This window comes from Epinephelus lanceolatus, chromosome 9 (assembly GCF_041903045.1).
Source record: "Epinephelus lanceolatus isolate andai-2023 chromosome 9, ASM4190304v1, whole genome shotgun sequence".
NCBI lineage: Eukaryota > Metazoa > Chordata > Actinopteri > Perciformes > Serranidae > Epinephelus > Epinephelus lanceolatus.
The window spans coordinates 6,615,390-6,621,389 of NC_135742.1; positions in this window are offsets into that span (position 1 = coordinate 6,615,390).

Sequence of the window (6,000 nt, forward strand, 5' to 3'; positions counted from 1 at the left end):
TCCTTGTGTTTCTTGGCCCAAACAAATCTCTTCTGCTTGTTGCCTCTCCTTAGCAGTGGTTTCCTAGCAGCTATTTGACCATGAAGGCCTGATTGGCGCAGTCTCCTCTTAACAGTTGTTCTAGAGATGGGTCTGCTGCTAGAACTCTGTGTGGCATTCATCTGGTCTCTGATCTGAGCTGCTGTTAACTTGCCATTTCTGAGGCTGGTGACTCGGATGAACTTATCCTCAGAAGCAGAGGTGACTCTTGGTCTTCCTTTCCTGGGTCGGTCCTCATGTGTGCCAGTTTCGTTGTAGCGCTTGATGGTTTTTGCGACTCCACTTGGGGACACATTTAAAGTTTTTGCAATTTTCCGGACTGACTGACCTTCATTTCTTAAAGTAATGATGGCCACTTGTTTTTCTTTAGTTAGCTGATTGGTTCTTGCCATAATATGAATTTTAACAGTTGTCCAATAGGGCTGTCGGCTGTGTATTAACCTGACTTCTGCACAACACAACTGATGGTCCCAACCCCATTGATAAAGCAAGAAATTCCACTAATTAACCCTGATAAGGCACACCTGTGAAGTGGAAACCATTTCAGGTGACTACCTCTTGAAGCTCATGGAGAGAATGCCAAGAGTGTGCAAAGCAGTAATCAGAGCAAAGGGTGGCTATTTTGAAGAAACTAGAATATAAAACATGTTTTCAGTTATTTCACCTTTTTTTGTTAAGTACATAACTCCACATGTGTTCATTCATAGTTTTGATGCCTTCAGTGAGAATCTACAATGTAAATAGTCATGAAAATAAAGAAAATGCATTGAATGAGAAGGTGTGTCCAAACTTTTGGCCTGTACTGTATGCATTGTCACCATAGCAACACAGGTCGCACTTTTGACACAGGCGCAAGTTCCGGCGCATACTGTGACGTCGGCTGCCTATAACTCCGTCTATCTCCGTTTATCTCAGTTTTCCAAAATCTCCACTCTGGACGGAGTTTTTAGAAAGACTCGTTTTCAGAGGAGAAATCTCCGTTTGCGTGTAAACGAAGGGCACAAACGAAGGAAGATGTCTCCGTTTATCAAAATCACCGTGTACATGTAAACGGCCTCTGATAGTTCCACTTGCCCTCATTCACTCACTCCCACCACTTGGTATTATGAAACAGCAGACGTCACACGGAGGCCACCTGGAGAGTGGAAGGAAAGTGGGCGGTGGAGGCGTTGGGGATTGAAATGAACACAACTGCCCTTGGGCACTTCCAGCCGAAACTGCCACCAGCTGTTTACAAATCATCACAGATACCTACAGACCCATGTGAATGAGACAAAGGCACCTTCTGTGGATAACTGTGATCAGAAATTAGCTGCATCAGTTTCTGCATCATCTTCATCTTCTTCTTTTCAGTATAAAGCAACTGGACTTTACGTATGTTACTGCCATCTAAGCCTGGATGTCATTTCTTGCATCAAATGCATAGAAAGCGTTGTGCGTGGTATACACACACCTGTAGAGTCACCATTATTGTTTTATTGTTCTTTCTCAGCCCTCTCGGGGTCGATCTCACCAAGTTCACTTCAGCTTTTCAGACTAATGAAACAATGAAACAAGACCTATGATGGCAGCAGGAATTCCCCTGAGGGCAAATGCAGAGGGGAAGTCAACAAGGGCATGTTGAACAACTAATGAAATGCAGAATGGGACTGGAGGGAGCGGGGTTAGTGCAGGACTGGAGGGAGTGGCTGTGGGAATGAGGTCACTGCAAGAGGAGAAAAAGTCAGAGAGCATTTGAGGACAGGAAGAGAAAGGCAATGAATGGGTTTAATCATTACAGTAGAACTAGAAGAGCAAAAAACTGCGAACATCTTTGTAATAAGTAAATGACATGCTTTTTTTGTATGTTTATATTTTAAATATTTTATTGAATAATTTGATTTGAAAGCAGAGTTTGAATACACTAATTAAACCAAAAGAAACTTCCTAAATTTTGTAGGGTTGAACATATTTGATGTGATGGATGTGTTGGATAGACAGTATCAAACACAACACTGAAATATAGAAAGATTAAGTTAGGCATTTACAAGCATCCACAGCAGAGAGCAGGTAGTTTGCATTTAAGTTTATTAACATAAAACAATGAAATATTAAATGGTCAGCAATGGTCTTGCTTGGTGTAGAAACAAAATGGCGGACTTGGTGAAAGAGGACTGTGTCATTCTGAGGTAACTAAGGAGTTGCAGATGATTATTCACTATTGGAAACATAGTTATTAACATTATAAATCCTTAATCGTACACACTGAAGCTTTAGAATACAACATGATTCACGTTAAAACAGAAGGACAGGTATTTAACACAGTGACCTCTCAAGAAAACAACCACATACCTCCATCACAGCATTTTTTATGATCCCCTTAAATTCATCAGTGGATATAAAAATGTCTATTTTTAGATTTTTTTGCAGATTATTTCATGCCCAAAGTGTAAAGTAGGAAAATACAGTTTCTCCCATGTCTGTCAAAGCTCACTGTACATTCAAAGGCAACCACTTTGAGGAGTGTAGATGGTAACTACCAGAGCTAAGACAGAGAAGGGTACAAATGTAAGGTGGAAGTTTATCTAACATCACTTTGTATTGTTTCAGGTCTTATAGGTCTTTTGTCAATATGGAGATGCTACATGTTTTTAGCTCAGTTAGATTCTCCACAGTTCAGTGCTTCAGTTCATTTCCAGAAACCATGCACACCAGAGAAGACTGTAATTTAGTCAGATTTATCTGCATGACGAAAAAAAAGTGGCGACTCCCTTCCTCTGAAGCCATCGTTAAGTCAGAATATGTGTCCATTCCTCCATTACCCAGTGAGTTATTCATGTTCCTATAGTTTGTATGGGTCCTCAGATCAAAAGAATCAAAATGTTTGTTCATAAAAATTAATCCAAGTTATAAATATTGTCTTAACAGGATAAAGTGGTGTTGTGCTGCTATGTCGGGTGCTGTAATCCTTGAGTGCTGTAACTCTCTCTCTCTGATGCTCTGTTTGTCGGAGCAGTGATTTAAGCAAATAATAGCCTGGGCTACGAATCGAAGTTTTACAGTATTCAAAGTTAGGCCTTTATCCATATTTAGCATTTTCCAACTAAGACATGTGGGGTATGCTGGTATTATTCTGGTTTTAATGGCATTACAAAGACATGTATACAACCAGTTTGGAATATGCGTCTCAGTGGGGGCACTTACTGCAGTTGGCAACACACGGTCTCTTGTTTATTTACAGCTCTGTGTGTTGTCATGGATATGTTGTACAAAACCAACTTGCTAACAGTTTGCAAGGCTGGTGTAGAAACGCATGCAGAAAAGGCTTTGGATATTTGGATACGCACAAAGACCGCAACTCTGACATTTTCAAGAAGGTGGCTGAAGGAATGAAAGAGGGAGGCTGAGTTTCACGATCCAACAAGCCGCCATGGGGGAAACTGTGAAAACAATCCTATTTTGATGCATTGAAGCGCAATGACACGCAGCTCCAACTGTTCTCTGTTTCCATATTTTGACATGATAAACAACGCTTCAGGGCATTTAAATCAGAGTATGCATGTTGGTATGTAAACAGTAATATCCATTTTTATTTGTCATGTAAACTGCGTAGTAGGAATATTGTCTTTTTCAGAACAAGGGGCTATTTTTTGGCAAGTAGACGTATTCAGTGTTTCAGGCCTTGGGTCAGAACATGCAAACTCTACACAGAAGGGCTTCCCCACCCCAGAGTTTGAACCCCCCACCCTGGGCTTGAACCAGGAGCCCGATTGCTGTGAGGCAACAATGAAATGCAAAATTTACTTTAATCTGAAAAGAGGACTTTGGACCACAAGACCACTGTAAACAGCTGGCCGTCTCAGTAATGACCTTCTGTGGGTTACCCTCCTTGTAAAGGGTGTCAGTGAGTGTCTCCTGAACAACTGAGTCTGAGAGATTAAAGGCTCAGCAAACCTTTGCAGGTGCTTTGAGTTAATTAGCTGATTCGAGCTCTTCTCAGGACTGTGTGAGTCCAGAATACATACAATTTTCACCTTCTGAAATAACTGACAAGAAATTTTGAAGTTTTCATGATATTATAATTTTTTAGATGCACATGTGCATTGTGTTTTTTTAGGAAAATCCCTCAAACTAAACTCATGGATTTTGACCTTGGCTCCCCTCAGAGAACAAAAAAGTCCTTACAGAAGATCCGGCAGATCCAGTTTGTCTGAGCTTATGTTGCTGAGTTGGCATCACTTGTGAGCTTGCACAACTCTCTATTCATCGTAACTTAAAACCTTTACAAACTTGAGGTTCATAAGACGTGACATGGGCATCTCTGTTGAGATGTATTTGCATACACAAAGTACAGAAAAGAAAAATAAAACTTGGTTTGTGAGATTAAACTGGAGAATGCACATTTACAGGCTGTTATGTACCATCCACTTGATATCTGAAGGAAGAGTCATTCTAGATTTGTCCCAGGATTCAAACCTGTGATTTTTGTATGATGAGCAGATTGATTTCCCTGACCTCGAGGTCCCCACCGACACAAGAGCCGTATTCATCCAGGAAATCTTTGATCTGAGTTTGAAAGTGCCACCCATTCATCTTTTAATCCTCCTATAAACTTACCGCATCAAGGATTACATCTCACATTTTAAGTGTTTGGCAGAGCCAGTCGGCTGCAGTGTCAGTGCCAAAATGAATGTCTAGAATCTTTGTTTATTCAAATTTCAAGTGTACGAAGTAGGAAATTAGAGGAAACTGTCAAATAGAAAGTCCCAGGAAAGAAGTAGAGCAAAGGTGAGGGGGTTCATGTGAATAAAGGACTGTCTGTTTGTCTCTGTGATGTCAAAACGCGGTGTTATTCTTAATATCAACATACAGTAACTTCCCCATGTTGCCTAATCCCTTGCAGTTGGGGCAGACCCCTCTGAATTATGCAACCCACCTTATGGATTTCCACGGAAAATATGTCTTCACAGTTACATGGAATCTAATATAGTTCCTTGTTCCTTGTTTTGGCTGCATGAAAGATGAAAGATGACTGGTGACGCAGACACAGTCTGCAGAATACTGAGTTAGATAAAGTAGGTGTGGATGTTTCTGCAAGATGGATTCTTAGAAAGATTATCAGCAATATGATGCATGTTTTTGCAAAGTTAACAAATGTGGTCATATCTAAACATTTTCAAATACACTATGTGGCCAAAAGTTTGTGGACAAATGAATATTACAATCATACGCCGATCAGCCAAAACACTGATCATCTTGTTACAGTGCATTGTTCTGTTGGGAAATCTTGGGTTCTGACATTCCTGTGGATACCACCTGACATGCTCCTCCCACTCAAACACCACTGCAGACCAGGTACTCCCCTTCATGGCAACGGCACTCCCCAGTAGCTGTGGCCCCCCAGCAGGACAATGCGCCAGGCCACACCACAAAAACTGCTCAGGAATGTCCAAGGGCCGAGACAAAGAGCTCAAGACATCAACCTGGCCTCCAAATTCCCCAGATCCTGATGTGATCAAACATCTGTAAGATGTGCTGGTACGCCACCTCGCAACCCACAGGACTCAGAAGATCTGAGGCCAACACACTGGTGCCAGACACCAAGGGACACCCACCAGAGGTCCTGTGTCAATGCCTTAACATGTCAGAGCCAAGTCCGGTCCAAGGAGTACCAACCGTGGCTCGAGGGTACCTTCTGGGGTAACGGCACATTCCCAGATGTTTGATCAGATTGGCATCTGGGGTATTTGGAGGTCAGGTTGACACCTTGAGCTCTTTGTCCCGTTCCTCGGGTCATTCCTGAGCATTTTTTGTGGTGTGGCATGATGCATTGTCCTGCTGGGGGGCCACTGCCATCGACCAGTGCCATTGCCATGAGGGAGGAGGACTACAGGTACCTGGGAGTGCATATAGGCGGTAAACTGGACTGGTCCAAGAACATGAAAGCTCTCTATAAGAAGGGCCAGAGCTGCCTATATTTCC